We start from the raw sequence: 15,200 nt of genomic DNA on the forward strand, positions 1-15,200 counted from the left end.
TGACCACTGTACTGCAGTGTTTCATAACCATTGTGTCTCTCTGTAATCTAGATGATTTAATTTCATGTCAAGTTTTACTTTCCTACAAAACTAAAAAGAAAGGCTGTTTTTTATCTTGGGAGCTACAAATATATGCCAGCTAAGAACATTCTTATCATGCATAAGTGCAAAGCACTTTGAATCTTAAATGCAAGATATAAAATTCAAACTCTAATTCCATCTATTGCCTGGAATGGTTCTATTATCATCTGAAACTCTACCAGTTGAGCAGGAAAAGGAATATGACTTTTTAAACAGAAAAATTATTGAGTCATTCACCAAAATGGCTCCTTTTTGATTGACAACAAAATTAAAAAAAAAAAAAATCACTTCTGTTTGAGGGAGAGTCTCCCTCTACATAACAACCTCATAGTGCTTTATGAACATTAAAATTTACAACAGCAACTTCCCTTTTCAAGCTACTAATTCTAATTATGTCATTTTTCATATGATAAATTTACAAACTAGACAGATTTCAAGCCACAAGAATATCTACTGGTGTGTTTCTGTTGACTAGAATTTAACACAGATAGTACCAGGGTAAATTTAAGAGAGAAGAGAGGAAGATTTATCCTATCAATCCCAAAGCTCAATCCTATATCTCAAAGCTCACGCAGAACTGGCCTGGTTAGGTTTGCATACAAACTACGTGATATATATATTAGCTAGGAGTATTTCTGTCAAAACACAGATATGTACAATGTACACACAATCTAAATTTATCAAACTTATAGCTTACCAAATATGTTTCAAATATAGAATATGCTATTATACAATTCCATGATCTTACATAACCAAACAACATTCTTGTCATTAAGGTTGGTCAAATAAACTTCAATACTAAAAAAAAAAAACAAACCAAAAGCTATCTATGATTTATGGCAACCTTTATTTTTTCTGCTTTAATAAAAGAGTGGGCTGAACTGCTTTGGTCAAATATTGTTTTGTTTGATTGTTTAATGAAAAAATGCAGAACCAGCAGTCCTACGGGATCTAGCACATTCTCTTGGCTTTTCTGAATTTCCTCTGAAGTGCCCATAAAAAAGAAGACAGCATGGATTTGGTCTTAATTTTGAGCTGATTCTGAAGTATTCAGGGTTGATTTTCCCCCAGTATTTTTCAGTTAACTAAAACACTAAGAAAAACAGAGTTGCAGAGGTTTATTGCATGACAGACAGAAGAGACACTTCATGTAAAATGAAAAAAGTTAAAGGTACTTATCTGGACATGCACAAAGAGAAGCTGGAGGGACATAAACTTTGACAGCAAATCTAAGGTCAGTCTCAGATTGGGAGGGTAGAGGAAGGAAATGTTCAATTTCTAAATGGGAAACCAAAGAGTCCATTCTTCTGGTTTGTGGGAACAAGAAGATACAGGGATGCCAAATCTATTTTCCCAAAGGAATCACTGATGAGACAGTCATTTTTTCCTGAGTCCAGACTGAACTTCCTAGAAGGCTGGCACTTGCCTGTACTTCTAGGTACACTGAAGAATCCAAATCAATATAAGCAAATTGACCTGAGCAGAGTATCACTGCAGACTAGTCCCAGAGCATCTCAACCGGGACAATAAAGGCCACAGCAGCACCATGGAAAACATTTCCTGATCCGTGCTGGACTCCCAATACCACAAAATAATAAAACAACCCCATTCAAACAGAAAAGAACATGGCTTGCCCTGTTGAAAAGCGCTACACATATGCACGGACACAAAATAGCATGAGGGGGGAAGATTTGCAGTCAAATTTACAGGAAACCTTTCTAGCTACAAATTAGAGGAAGATTAAATACCATATAGCAGCTGTTATACATGAAAACAAAGGATCAATTCAAGGCTTACTACGACTTTGACAAGAAAAAGATTTCTAGGTACATCTACAACCTTGAGCATTGAAATGAGGTATGATTTTACTGTGGATGTAATGTTTGCTGAAAATTGGCAGTCAACTAAATTGCATGTGTCTGCTAGACAGGTAACTATTGATTAAATGCTGTGAAAGAGTAATTCAATGGTGGTCGTTTGCCACCCCACCCCTTCCCCCCCCAAACTCTAGGGATTTAAGAATGGAGAAAAATCATCTCCAGATGCCCATGTAACTTATTTTCATTAAAGGATGTGATGTACAGTTCTAGGTATCTTAGACCCTATGGTATACATAACATAGCACGCAAATTTTATTAGGTGCACTAATGAGTACCTTTAGAAGCACCAGATGCCTAAGGTGAAAACTTGACCAAAGATGCAATATCAGTTTGAATGTACCTCAGTGCTAGAAATGTGTGGATAAACAACAATTTCCATCAGTATGTTAATCACAGTGTAGTTGATTTGCAAAATAAATCTTTTGATGAACCTCTTAGTGCAGTTTTAGGTAACATTATACAACATACTTCTACTCTGTTAATTCACCACAGGAGATCAGATTTAGAAATCATGGAGTTATACCTATTAAGGAATAGAGAAATATGGCTTCCCAAAACTGATTTTATACAAACACATGGAAAAAAAAATAAAAAAAAAAACCCTCATCATCTTTTTCTGACTTATTTTAGAACAGAACAGCTTCAGAAGCTCCTTGATATGATTAAATTAACTGAAGAGTAATTTCTGTGGAACTCTGCAATATCAAGTAACACCAAAAAAATCTGCAGTGGATTATTACACCTTGATAAATTATTTCCAGTTTATGGTGTGATTGCCAGATGAGAAGAATGGTTTGGTTTTTGTGAGGTTTTTTGTAAGTCTTAGGAGTAAAAAGAAAGTGAGGCAAAACTGAACATACTGAATTTTAGCACAGGTATCAAGAAACACACCTAACAGCAAGGTTTGTTAGGACAGACATTAATTATCTTTTTGAAGGCTAGAAGGACAGAAACTTCAGTCTTATGAAATCAGAAGTAGGTGTATAGAACAACCTTCATTTTGGTGAAAGAGGGAAAGAGACAAACTTTGCCAATATACCTTTGCTATCAATTCACATAGTAAAATTTTTGCAGTGCAACATTAGTAAAAATGGTGCTAAAGAAAAAAATAAAGTAAAAATAGTTTGGTTTTCTTTTCCCTACCTTATTTGATCATCTTTAGGTATGTGTGAAACAGCAATAACCTTGTTAGGTAAGCACTGACTTTTGTAGATAATTATCTTGGGGGGGTGGGGAGTGGCACAAATTTCTACAGGTGTGCTGTTTCTATTTTGCTAAATATTTGCCAAAAACTTTGTTTAGGAATCTGACTTCATAATTCTCAAGTAAATTTTGATTCACTGAATTTCCCCTAAGAGTCTTCTGTGTGAGTCGCATGGCTAACCTGGGTCGTGAATGTTAAAAGTGTAGTTTTCAATCAAATGTACTACATGAAATGTAATCTAAGGAACTATTGTAGGTAAACCTTTAAGGACTTTCAGATGTAAAAGCGATCAAGTACTTCAACATTTATAGGAAAAAAAAATATGGAAAATTAATATTTGCTTCGGAATATACTTTTTTTGATGATTCACATAGTTCTGCTCTAATTTTACAAGATGGATTTGTATCAATTTACAGGCTACACAATAAAATTTTAGTAGGTTTGTATATAAATTGCTGAAAAATAAATATTTGGAGAAATAAACAGCCAACACACTTGTCTTGGTTGTAAAAGGATTAAAATATCTTTGAGCACACAAGCCTGAGGGAGCCAGTTTTTTAAAATGTACCATTATATAGTGGAAACTGGCCTATATCTAAAAATATCACAATTCTTTTAAAAAATCAAATGATTTTGCAGTTGTCATTTTAAAATACTGAGTTTAAAATTATTTGCTGCCAACCCCTATCTTGAGTTCCAACTTGAATGTACGTTGTACCAACCTATGTAATTACCAATCAATAAGGCCTTTTTCAATACATGTAACAATCATTTTTTCCTTATGTTTTGCCCTTAGTGCTTTAACCTGGAAAAAATGAAATGGCTGATATCTGAGCCAAGGACACAGTTTCCACTAAGTGGGTACAATCAAGTCTTTGTCATGATTGCCCTAAATGATTGTTACAAGAAATGGGGATCACAGATGCAAAACACTTTACATATTCACAATCTGTACTGAAGAACAGGACATACAGAAACCATCTGTTCCGTGTTTTCTGCAGAGCTTCCTAAACCATTAGTAAGGGAGTTGCTCAAACTGAGTTTGGCTAGATTAAAACTGCCTTAGCAGCTATTCCAATGAAGTGTAGTTGACTAAAACCAGGAAACCAAAGTCAGGAATTGATGAGGCAATTAAATAGAGCAATTGCTCCAAAGAAATGGAAGGATCAGATGCAAAGTTGGAGAAGTTATCCAATTCAACTTCTACAGCTTTGAATAAAGTTTCATGAATATAGTTTTCTCTTTCAGGCTAAGAAACTCAAATGAGGTAGGTCAAAACTCCGTATCTGAGGCAAAGACAGTGTTTGGATTTCAGATTGGACTCAGCACCACAATTTGTACAAAGTTTTCTCAGAGTAGTAAGAGGAGTTACGTGGGCATCTGAAGTTGACCTTTCCTCTACTCCCAAATCTCAGGAGTTAGTGAGGGAAAAAATAGTAGTAAGTAGCAACTTCTGTAACATATTCACATAGCATCTTGCACAAAGCTGTCCTGGAATTAAGAAAGATTAACTCAGCAAATTTGCATCCAGCCTAGGCATGATACTCAGTGCTGAAGTTTTAAAGTTTGAGGGTTTTTATTAGGAATACCATGCTGGGTTGAACATATTATGCCACACTTACTGAGCCTGACTAAACAGGACTTTAAAACCGCAGTAAGTCTAAAAGGACTAACGCAGGCCTAGAACAAAGGAGCTGCAAATTTCCATTTAGACTCATTGATGCAATTGCATTTCAGGCCAAAGAAAATGTAAGCAGAGGACTGAGCGTGTTTGTGAGTGGAATGTATTTGACATATAACAGGAATCATGTCTGGCTAGTGGAAAGCTTGTTTGCTAAAGTCATTATCACCTTTCTCTCTTGTTCTTATATCTGAGCTTTCTGCCATTCTTCCTCTTAAACTTGGAACACATGCCTTAACCTAGCATGTTCTTTTGTCTTTCAAATCCTTCCTATCAGATGCAATTAACTAGATTGCACATATTTTAGTGATAAAAAACAGTGGAAAATTAAAGTCCCAGACATGTGAAAATCATGTATTAACTTTCTGCACTGATCCCTCTAATAAGTCTTTTTAATACTATGAAGCAATACCCACAGCAGTAACAATACATCCTCCACCTCAGATTTTATTTTAGAGTAAAAGCAACAATAAGTTGGAAATAAAATGAAAAATGCAAACCCATATTTTCTCCAAGTATCTCTGTACTTTAAGCTAAATGCATTTTATATGGACAAAAGTAAGTTTTTATTTCTTAACCTGGATGATTTTTAGAGACAGTTTTTGTGGCCATTTACTGTTTTTCAATCAAAAGTTCATTTTTGTTACAAAAGCTTTAACAAAAAAAATTTTGATGCTGCAGAAAATATTGCTTAATAAATGAGTCACATTCAGGCAACATGTCAAAAAAGAAACGTCCTTGTGCAGGTGGGTAGTTTCAGAGTTTGGTTCTTCTCACACTAGCAGATACCTGTAAATTGCTCTTCAAGCTCCGTGTCTCAGTACAGGTGAGAATCAGCCAGAGCACTACACATTCAGCTTCCTCCATCGTGTAATGTGACATTTGGAAAGCTGGTTGAAATCTCTTAGTGGAAGAAAGCTTTTCAGAAAACTTCCATTAGAGTCCTATCTAGTAGGTTACCAAATGGCAAGTGGTGCTTAGTTGGAGGCTGTAGTTAAGCACTACAACCTTATAGAATTTGTTGTCAAGGTTTATATCCACATTGTATTGCTTTGTGCATAGTTTTTCATTTGATCAAGAAAGGTCTGTAATGTTGGTTTTTAATTAATTGTCAACGAATAACAGTTTTGATTATGGTTTTATTTCACAAATATTTAAAATATGTATGTCTGCGGTGCAAATGTTGAATCCATGCTTTTCCTCTTAATTTAACATGTAGCTTGCCAGTGGGTAAAATATATGTGAAAATGTCACAGATATCTCTGGTTTCAGTTAGCTATGATTTCAGGAACATTAAAAGATGCAGTCAAACGCACTTAAAAAAATCTCATGATGTTGACAACTGATTATCTACAGCTTTAATTGTGTAAATCAGCAAGAGCTATCTTGAATTATGAAACATTCTGGCCCTAAGTAAATGATCTAATAACTAGAAATCAAATGTATTCAGATTTTACATGACACCAAACTGGATAAGCAAAAGAAAAAATCAAATCACTATAGGCTCATTTTAGTTATACTGGTCGAGATCAACGGTTAAATATTTGCCAAGGAGAGTTCTAGCAGCTTATTTTCTTCTGGTTCAAAATTCCTTACATTTTCTTTGTGCCCACCTGTATGTTTTTCAGAACCAGTCTGTTTGTTAGGAAGATATTAGGCCAGACACCTCTCTAAAAGTAAAGCAGTATGTTACCAATTATATCAATAGAACTTAGCAACAGAACTTACTGTCTCTCACCAATTATTTAAATACTCATTTATATTTAGTTTAAAAAACAAACAAACAAACAAACAAAACCCACAACCCAAATAGAGAGCGGATTAAGTTTTCAAATATATCAAACATCATAAGTTGAGCATGGTTATTGTCCCTGCAAGAGAAACACACAAACCCAAGAATTGATCATAACACCAACAGGCTGTCTATGCATATTTCATACTCTATATTTATTATACAGCTTCCCAAGATGAAATAGCCCAAAGTTCCTGAGTTCAGTTCTTTCCAGTGACAGTGGAGGTGTATCAACCGTTTATAGGTGTAAATAATCCACATATTTAAGTGAATACCCACAATATATGTAAATATACTTGATTTGTTCTAAATGAGGCTTATGCCCAAAGATGTTGGCTATTCTGTTGCTCCCTGCCTCCCTTCACAGCTACCTGGCTGCAGGGTGAGTAATCTCAACCACCTGATCTAATAGAAAATATAATTTCCAACAACCAAAAAGATTAGCTTGCCATTAGACAGGAAAGATGAATTGATTCATCCAGCCTAAACAATGCTACAAGATCCAACACAGGTGTGGCAACAGCAACAAAAAGGCAAAAGAGTGGAAAGTATAAGAACACAGATGCTGTTTTTGACAGTGTCTGGGTAGCTTTTGGCAGTAGACTGACTCCTAGCTAGGAAGGCAGGAGGAATCTTGTTAAAATATTGAAAAAAAGCATTGGGGAAACAAAATGCAACTTCAAAGGTTAATCCGAACACACTAAAGACAAACCATTTACCTGTTGTTGATTCTAGAGAAAAAAGTGTTCTCCTAAACTTTTTAATGCATGGGTCCACACAGCAAGAACATTGATAAAACCAGCAATGGCCAGCAAATATTTTGACCAAAAATAGTTTCATTCCTAAAACAGCCTGTTATCCTTCTTACTTTCCTTTATGTAATCAGGTAATATTTAATTAGGAATTCTATTTAATCTGTGTCTTTGCCATTGTATTTAAATCACTGACTTCAAAATATAACATACTTATCCTTTATATGGATTTGAAGAGTTTCAAAGCAGCATTTAATTGCAGCTGAAAGTGTGAAAAGGAAACTACACATCAACTCTAACGACCAGCGTGTTTACAGTAGCTTTTCAGTTGCAAAAAGGGGTTTTTGGGATTTTTTTTTCCACTTTACAAAGGCTGCACTTAGCAGCGGAAGCACTTAAGCTTTAGTGGATCTATTGAGTGCCACAGAACATGCTTTCTATGCCTGATTATGGAATGTTTTAGAAGTTACTCTAATGGGTAGTGAGGTTACTTTGGACATTGCTGTCAACTTAGATTGCGGAGTGCATCTACCACAAGCAGCACAGGAAAAAATGGGTAAAGGAAAACAGGGGAGATGCTGTGTCAGTAACACATTGCCATGCTCACTTCTGGGGCCAGGGATGACTGAAGAATATTAAAGAGGTTTTTTAGTCTTTTGGAGCAATAGAAGAAAGACCAGAAATTTATAATGTAGCAAATTCTGCTTGGCTTGAAACATGGAATACCATGATGCATATATTTATGCATTCTGTTTTACCAATGTGCTGTTAGAAGAAAAAAATAAACCCATTAAACCCCAATCTTCAACAGTTTTCTGATGTTGCAGAAAGAGGGGATCATAGCAAAAAAAAATTCTTATATTTCTGTTGTTGAAATTTTTATTGGAGGTAGACTGAGTAGGGGATCTGGATCCAGTTCATGGGCTAAAGTTCTGGAGAAGATACCACTGATTTTTGCCATATTGTATTGGGTTTGCATGGCAAGGTTTTGGTAGCAGTGGTGGTTGCAGGGGTGGCTTCTCATTATATTTTTCCCTCCGCTGTCCAGCTGAGGAGGGGGAGTGATAGAGCAGATTTGGTGGGCACCTGGCACCTACCCAACGTCAAACCACCACACATATTTAGATTAGGTTGTAGACAGGATTGTATATTGGGAAAGACATAAAAGCAGAGACAGAATTTAAGTTTAAGTTGGACCTGACATTTCTAGAGTTATTCTTCTGAGATTTCAACATAAAACAATTTAGGACCATATCATCTTAATCTCCTCTCTGTCCTGGACTTTCTATTCATTTTTTAGGTCAAAATATAAAAGCACTTTTCACACAGCTTGTGCATTCCTGACCATCACTGGTTCCCAGGCTGTTCTTCAGGAAATCAGACCCAAATGAGGCTAATGATGACTAAATCCAGAAAGAGCAACAGAACTGCAAGCACTCAGTCATGTCACTGGTTTTAATCCAACTGCTCTTGCATTAAGTTTTCTTTGTTGGATGGAGAAGATGTTCCACTGATACAAAGGAAAAACTATGGTTTGGAGTTATTATGAAAGCATTTTCATACACAGAACAAGTTATTCTACCTTTATCGAGTGTTTGGTCATTGAGACATATAAAATAAGGAATAACTGGCTAATCTGCCTCTTGACCTGTATTGACAGAGAAGACTAAGACTCTGTGTGTGGCCTGGAGAGTCTGTGCTGTGACACCTAGTGCCAAGGTTATTTGTGACCAGCCTACCACTCTGCTCTGCAGCCTTGTGTTCAGCCAGATGCCCTGCCGTCCTATGTATTCTCCTTACCACTGTTTCTCCAGCTCAGTGCAGGGGTGGGGACTTCATGCAAGACTGAGGACAAAGGGAAGCAGAGGCAAGCGGCCATCTCAGAAAGTCCTCCTGGTTCCTGAGCTGTGAAGATGGTTCCTCCACCATCACCTTCTCCTGCCTGCTTAGGCTTAACCCCAGAAGTCCCCAGGTGGAGAGACTGCATATGGGGCTATGAGAGGAACTAATGGCTGCTCCATCGTTCCTGGTCCCAAACTGATTGTCACATAAGCAACATAACCCTGCCTGTAGGGTACACATGTGGAAAACAACACTGTAGTAAATTCTCACAAATTTATCTATTGTGTGATCTCTTCAAAGAAACGTGGTCAGAATATTTACAGCCAGTCTTGGTATTTGCGTCAAGAATTGAAAAAGTGGTCAGTATTAATAGCTTGTGACTTGACTTTCTACCACATTTTTTAAAATTTATTTATTGTTTGCTTTTTTTTATTTTTAGAAGTAGAAAAAAGCAAGTTCATGGAATGCAAGGTGAGATGCAGCTTCATCTAAACTCAGTCATGGCTTCTCCTGAGAACAGAACCACTGCCAGAACTGCCTTGTACATGCCATACTACAAGCTAAATTATAACTGTTCCTGGCCAGATTGTTTGTAGCTGTGTGAAGAATTTATACTCTTCACTTCTCATCCATTACATTTTTAGAATCACAAAATCACAAGCATTTTTTGAAATTAATCTAAAAATACTCATGTAAAAACATTTTATATATATAAAATAAATCCTTATTAATTAACCGTATCTGAATTTTAAATAGCAGTGGAGAAATAATGTAGTGATCAGAAACACTTTTAATAGAGGCAGAGACTTTTCATCCACGAAAAATTACTGATTCATTCATATTCAGTTTGTCCATTCATCTAATTTTGACAGTGAGATCTCAGTGACATTGAACATAGCACCCCTCACTTTGCAATGAAATTAAGTATCCACTCAACACTAAATTGCTTGGCTGTTATTCGACCGTGTTCACTCTTAATGCTTTTAAAATCCATTAGCTTTCATGCATCTTATCGCAGATTGACAATGTTGTTGTACAGAATGAACTGTTACCATTAAGTCAACTGGAAAACAAAACAAAACAAAAAAGTTAGCTGGGAAAACCTGAGAGTTTATATATATTGATCAGGAAATACCTGTTACAAATGCCAAGTGTAAAACCACATAAAAATGTTGTAACATCAGTACATTTCCTGGACTCAAATAACGTTTGTATCAGGGTGCTCTGGGTTGCTCAGAATTACTTTTTCTGTTTTCACAGAGAATTGAGGGAAGAGACTGATGTCTGGTATAATTGATTAGGTATTAACATTAGCTGAAGATGACATGAGGGGATAATGATAATGTGTATGATTTATTATAGCTATATACACTGCATAATCCTACACCAACTAAACAATTATTACTGGCTGTATTAGCTTTTTAGATTGAAGGTGATCTCATGCTTCATACGGGAATTTATTCATGTCGTGAAATCTCAACCTGACAGACTAAGCTATTCCATACAATGTAAACAAGATGTGCATGTTTTATTAGAAATTACGTCATAGAAGAGAAGAAACTCGTGAACCACCCCAACAACACTAGTCTGGTTTGGGAGATGAGCAGAGAATTTTCTAAAATCTTAGATTAAAGTAAGTACAAATGTATTTTGACTTCAAAAAAATAAGAAACTATTCCTTCTCAGGAACCTTTTATATTCTATAGAATTCTAAAGAAGCTACAACAAAAACACCCCAAATCTTTAAGTATAGCTTAAAGGCATGCTTTTACGTTATTTGGATTTTGAATAGACCAAAATAAAGTCACAGTGCTGTACAGGCTGACTTCATGGGCACTCAGACCCAGACCAGGCTCCCTGGTTTACCAGAAACTCTGTAAGAAGTTCAACCAAAGGCATAATCTGAACTCTTCAAAATTTTGAAACCTTTGGGGAAATTCATATTTGAATCATAGCGCCATTATCTTGGACTGATCTTTAATTTTTAAGGGCTATCGGTAATTTAATTTTAAGAGCTAAAACTATCAGAACCATACATGCTAAGAAAAACTTATTTTAAGATATTATGTCCATGAGATGATGTAACAAAAGCTATTGCTTTTTCCATGTTGAAGGACCTAAGTTCATGGTCTACTGTTGCTGTGACACACCTAACGACCGCCATATTGCAACCTTGTTTCTTGACAATAATTAAGAATTCAGAACCTACATCAGAATAAACTGGCTGAAATTGGTTTATAGCTTTTGATCCAAAATTCCATCTCTATCAGCAATATAAGTATAGAATTTTTTATACCACCCTCTACGAAAGAAAGGAGTGTGCCTGAAAAAAAGATGTGTAGTGTAGCAAGAAAGTGATAGAGATTTGGGCAACAGGATTGAAGTCCTGGTTGTGGGATGGTTGTGTTTATTGAAAAGATGCAGGACGAATGGCTTGGTGTCCTGTTATATGTTTATATCATAGGAGAGCAAGGCAGGAGAGAACATGGATATAAAATTGTGAAAGTAGGAAAACAGTGTAGATCATCAGCATGAATTCTGTGTCCTAGACTGCACAGGGGCAACATGCATACATAAAACCCAGACATTGTTACTGCTCTTGCTGCTAGTGGGTGAACAGTCTGTCCCTGCTGCTCCTGACAGTGCCTGGCCACTGCCACTGCTGTGCACCAAACCTCTAGAAAGCATGTAGACATAGTGCAAACTTTGTACTCATCAGTTAAATTTAGAAGCATTCACATACATCTGTTCTCTCTAGGATTAGGAAAAAGGAACTTTCCCTAGTGGGCCTGGTTAATGCTACACATGTTAATATTGCATATTACATATTACATACATATTGGAGTAGCAAGATGTCAATACCTAATGTGGAAAGAAGTGAAATTGGACTAAAAGTGCTATAGAAGAATGAGCAAGAAAAGAGTGAAAAGGGTGAAAGGTTTTTGTTTTGTTTTGTTTTTGTTTCTTCTCCTTTGCTTACTTTATTAAATTAAGAAAAAACTCTGTGTATATAACAGACAGTCTTTTAAATGGGCAGCATTACTTTTTTTTATGACCTGGTCTTAAAAGCACATTCCAACAAATGCAGGGCATACTGTCAAGAGAAATCAACAGCTTCCGCAACATTACTATATTCTATACTGTTTATCAACAATGCCCTTGTTAAACAAATTCTATGTGTTAGGTAGGTTTTCAGGGTTGTTGCTTTCTTTACACACACACACATACACTTTACTAAATAAAACCCAGAAGGAAAAAATATACAAGTAAAAGGTCACACACTGCATGCAAAAACCTCACAAGTCCAGAAAAATCCTCACTGAAATTATTTCAATGTTTCTACTAACGAAATCATACTAACATTCATGTCAACAAAAAATAATCAAATGAATAATAATTTTACAGAGCTCAGACATAAAATCAATTTTTTCACTCTCATTCATCACCTTTGCTCCTTACAGTCTCTGTTGTAGTTCTCCATGTGTGAGGAATTACTGATTGATTGAACAGTATATTTGCATAAAAAATCTGAGCAGTAGTCAGACAACAGGTCTGTTGATAAATCTTAATAAGAAAAGACTGTTAAGCTCCCAAAGATCAAGTTCAAATTGAGCCAAGGGGTGGTTAACAGAAACTAGCACTTTGATAATTTGCTTCCTAGTGTAGACGTTAGTTATTTATTTTAAAAATATGACTATCAAGATTTAACATATTTTTTGGAATAATGAGTTCCTCCTAGGAGGGAGAATATTCCCCTGACACCAACTCTGGATCTGCTGAATCATCAAGATAAGATACTGATCTCATACACCAACAGTCATACTGGGTAACGTGTTTGAGTAGCAAAGCTATGGAGTATTTCCTTACAACAGAAGGCAAGTAACTTACTTGTGCCTCTGGACAATTTAAGAGACTTTGGTTATAGGTGAAGAGAAAGACAGACAGGTAAAACACTTTAGTTAGCATATACACTTGCCTAGCTCTACTTCTAATAAAATTAATAAAGGTCATCCTTAGTATGCAGGTATCAAAGAAGACAATATGCATCTAAGCTGTAGTTCATTCTTCCTCTGCTGGAGCTGGACCGGGAACTGCTGAACAGGAACATAAGTGAATGTTCACTTCACTTCACTGTTCCTTGAACATGTGCTTGTTAAGGCAAATTTGTCACTTTGCACTAAAATTATGATTTGTGAAAATATCCTCATTACTTCCCCTATAGCTAAGCATAAGTAAAGTTTCTTGTGAAGCTGCATATGAAGGGAGAGTTTTGGAAAATTCCAGGAAATAAGTATAGAGAATCAAAGTCATATCATCCCAAACTGCAGCTTTCTCTATCCACCACAAGATATCTGCACTGATGTAAGTATGCTACTAACTGGCTTGCTCTTGCAATAACCAGAACAAATCTCCTGCAGATAAAATCCTCGTATATATGAAGCTGCTTTCATAGCATTTTTTGTGATTGATAAGTTTTCCCAAAACCTTAACTTTCAGCCTTTTCACTGAGCATCTGTTAGCTAAAATGAAGCCTATAATAAACATTTATGTCCCTCTTTATGCTGATTGTTGTTTACACCTATGTGGCAAGGCTGTAGGACTATATCGAATATTTATGTAGCAAGAAATTGCACCTCTAGCCTATTAAACACTGAGTGGAGCAGCTGGGATTCTCTAAATGCATTCAGGCCACTAGCTACATCCATTATTTATCTACATTACTAGCTGCATTTGCAAAGACTGTTCACTCTTTCTCCTCTAACATATGACAGCAGCTAAATGGGAGCACATCCTTTTTAACCCGCTCATCACTGTCCTTTTTGAATTACATTCTGGTTTGCATTCTCATTATGATGAAGTAGCAGTTTGGAAAAGTCAAAAGTGACTACTTGCTTTTTAAGAGAAAGTTGCTATTATGCAGCCTACTGGCTACTCTTAATAATTATCTACACTACAAAGTCAGGGACAGTTTTGTTAAGTAATGTGTTGTATACTTCAGTAATTCTAACCATGGTATGAGGTAGGCCTTGTCCCAAGAAAGCCACAAGCTGATTTAGGACAGAAGTTAGAAGCATGGCATCAGAGAGGAAGAGGAAAAGGGAAAATAATATAAGATTTCTTGGTTACATGGATTTACTTCAGAAATGACTTACGAATCCATTGCCTGGCAGTTGCATTGAATTGGTTGAAATTAAGAATGTTGGTTTTATCCCCTTTAAAAATTCCTATCTATACAAAAGTATTTAAACTAGTAATTTTTTTTTATTCTGCATGTAAATATGATTCTGTCAGGGCTATTCCCAATGCTGAGTGAAAGCACTCAGCACTGAAAAGGTAAGAAGAGGGAAAATAGATTGTTTCAAGTCCTTAAGACCATCTGTGAGGTGAAGAGCAGGCTTCAAAGTCAGCTACAGCTCCTTGATTCTGGCATTTTCCAGCTACATTGTTGGTAACAGAAAATCTGAAATACAGCTCATGCTTCCTAGGGACAAATAAGATCAGGAAACCTGATTACGGGCTTATATTGTTGCAGCCGAAGTTATTGTTTTTAGGGGATGAAGATGACTGTGGCAGTGAAAGACAAGGACACTAGAAATATCTCCTAGTAAACCTATGTTATATATATGTATAGAAAAAGATAAAAATTCATAACATAGTTGATATTTCACATCAATGATTAATATACCTGTTTGCTGATTTGCCTAATTAAACAAATCAATGCTGTTCTCTTCAGTGTAAGTTACAAGATTTTGTCAGACAGTTCCTCTCTTCTTAAATGATACCTACTGTCTTTTGTAGCACTAGTGCTATGCTAGCAACATTTTATCTCTGACATAGCTTCTACATGTATTTCTGTAATGCAAGGTAGACCTTATTAGAATATGTATATTTGGCAATACCTTCAATATAGTGAGAATATCTTTGCTTGCATTCACTTTGTCCTACTTTTGTATCAACTGTTCCTTAG

Source organism: Phaethon aethereus, assembly GCF_964289735.1.
Source record: "Phaethon aethereus genome assembly, chromosome: 5".
In the NCBI taxonomy this organism is placed as follows: domain Eukaryota; kingdom Metazoa; phylum Chordata; class Aves; order Phaethontiformes; family Phaethontidae; genus Phaethon; species Phaethon aethereus.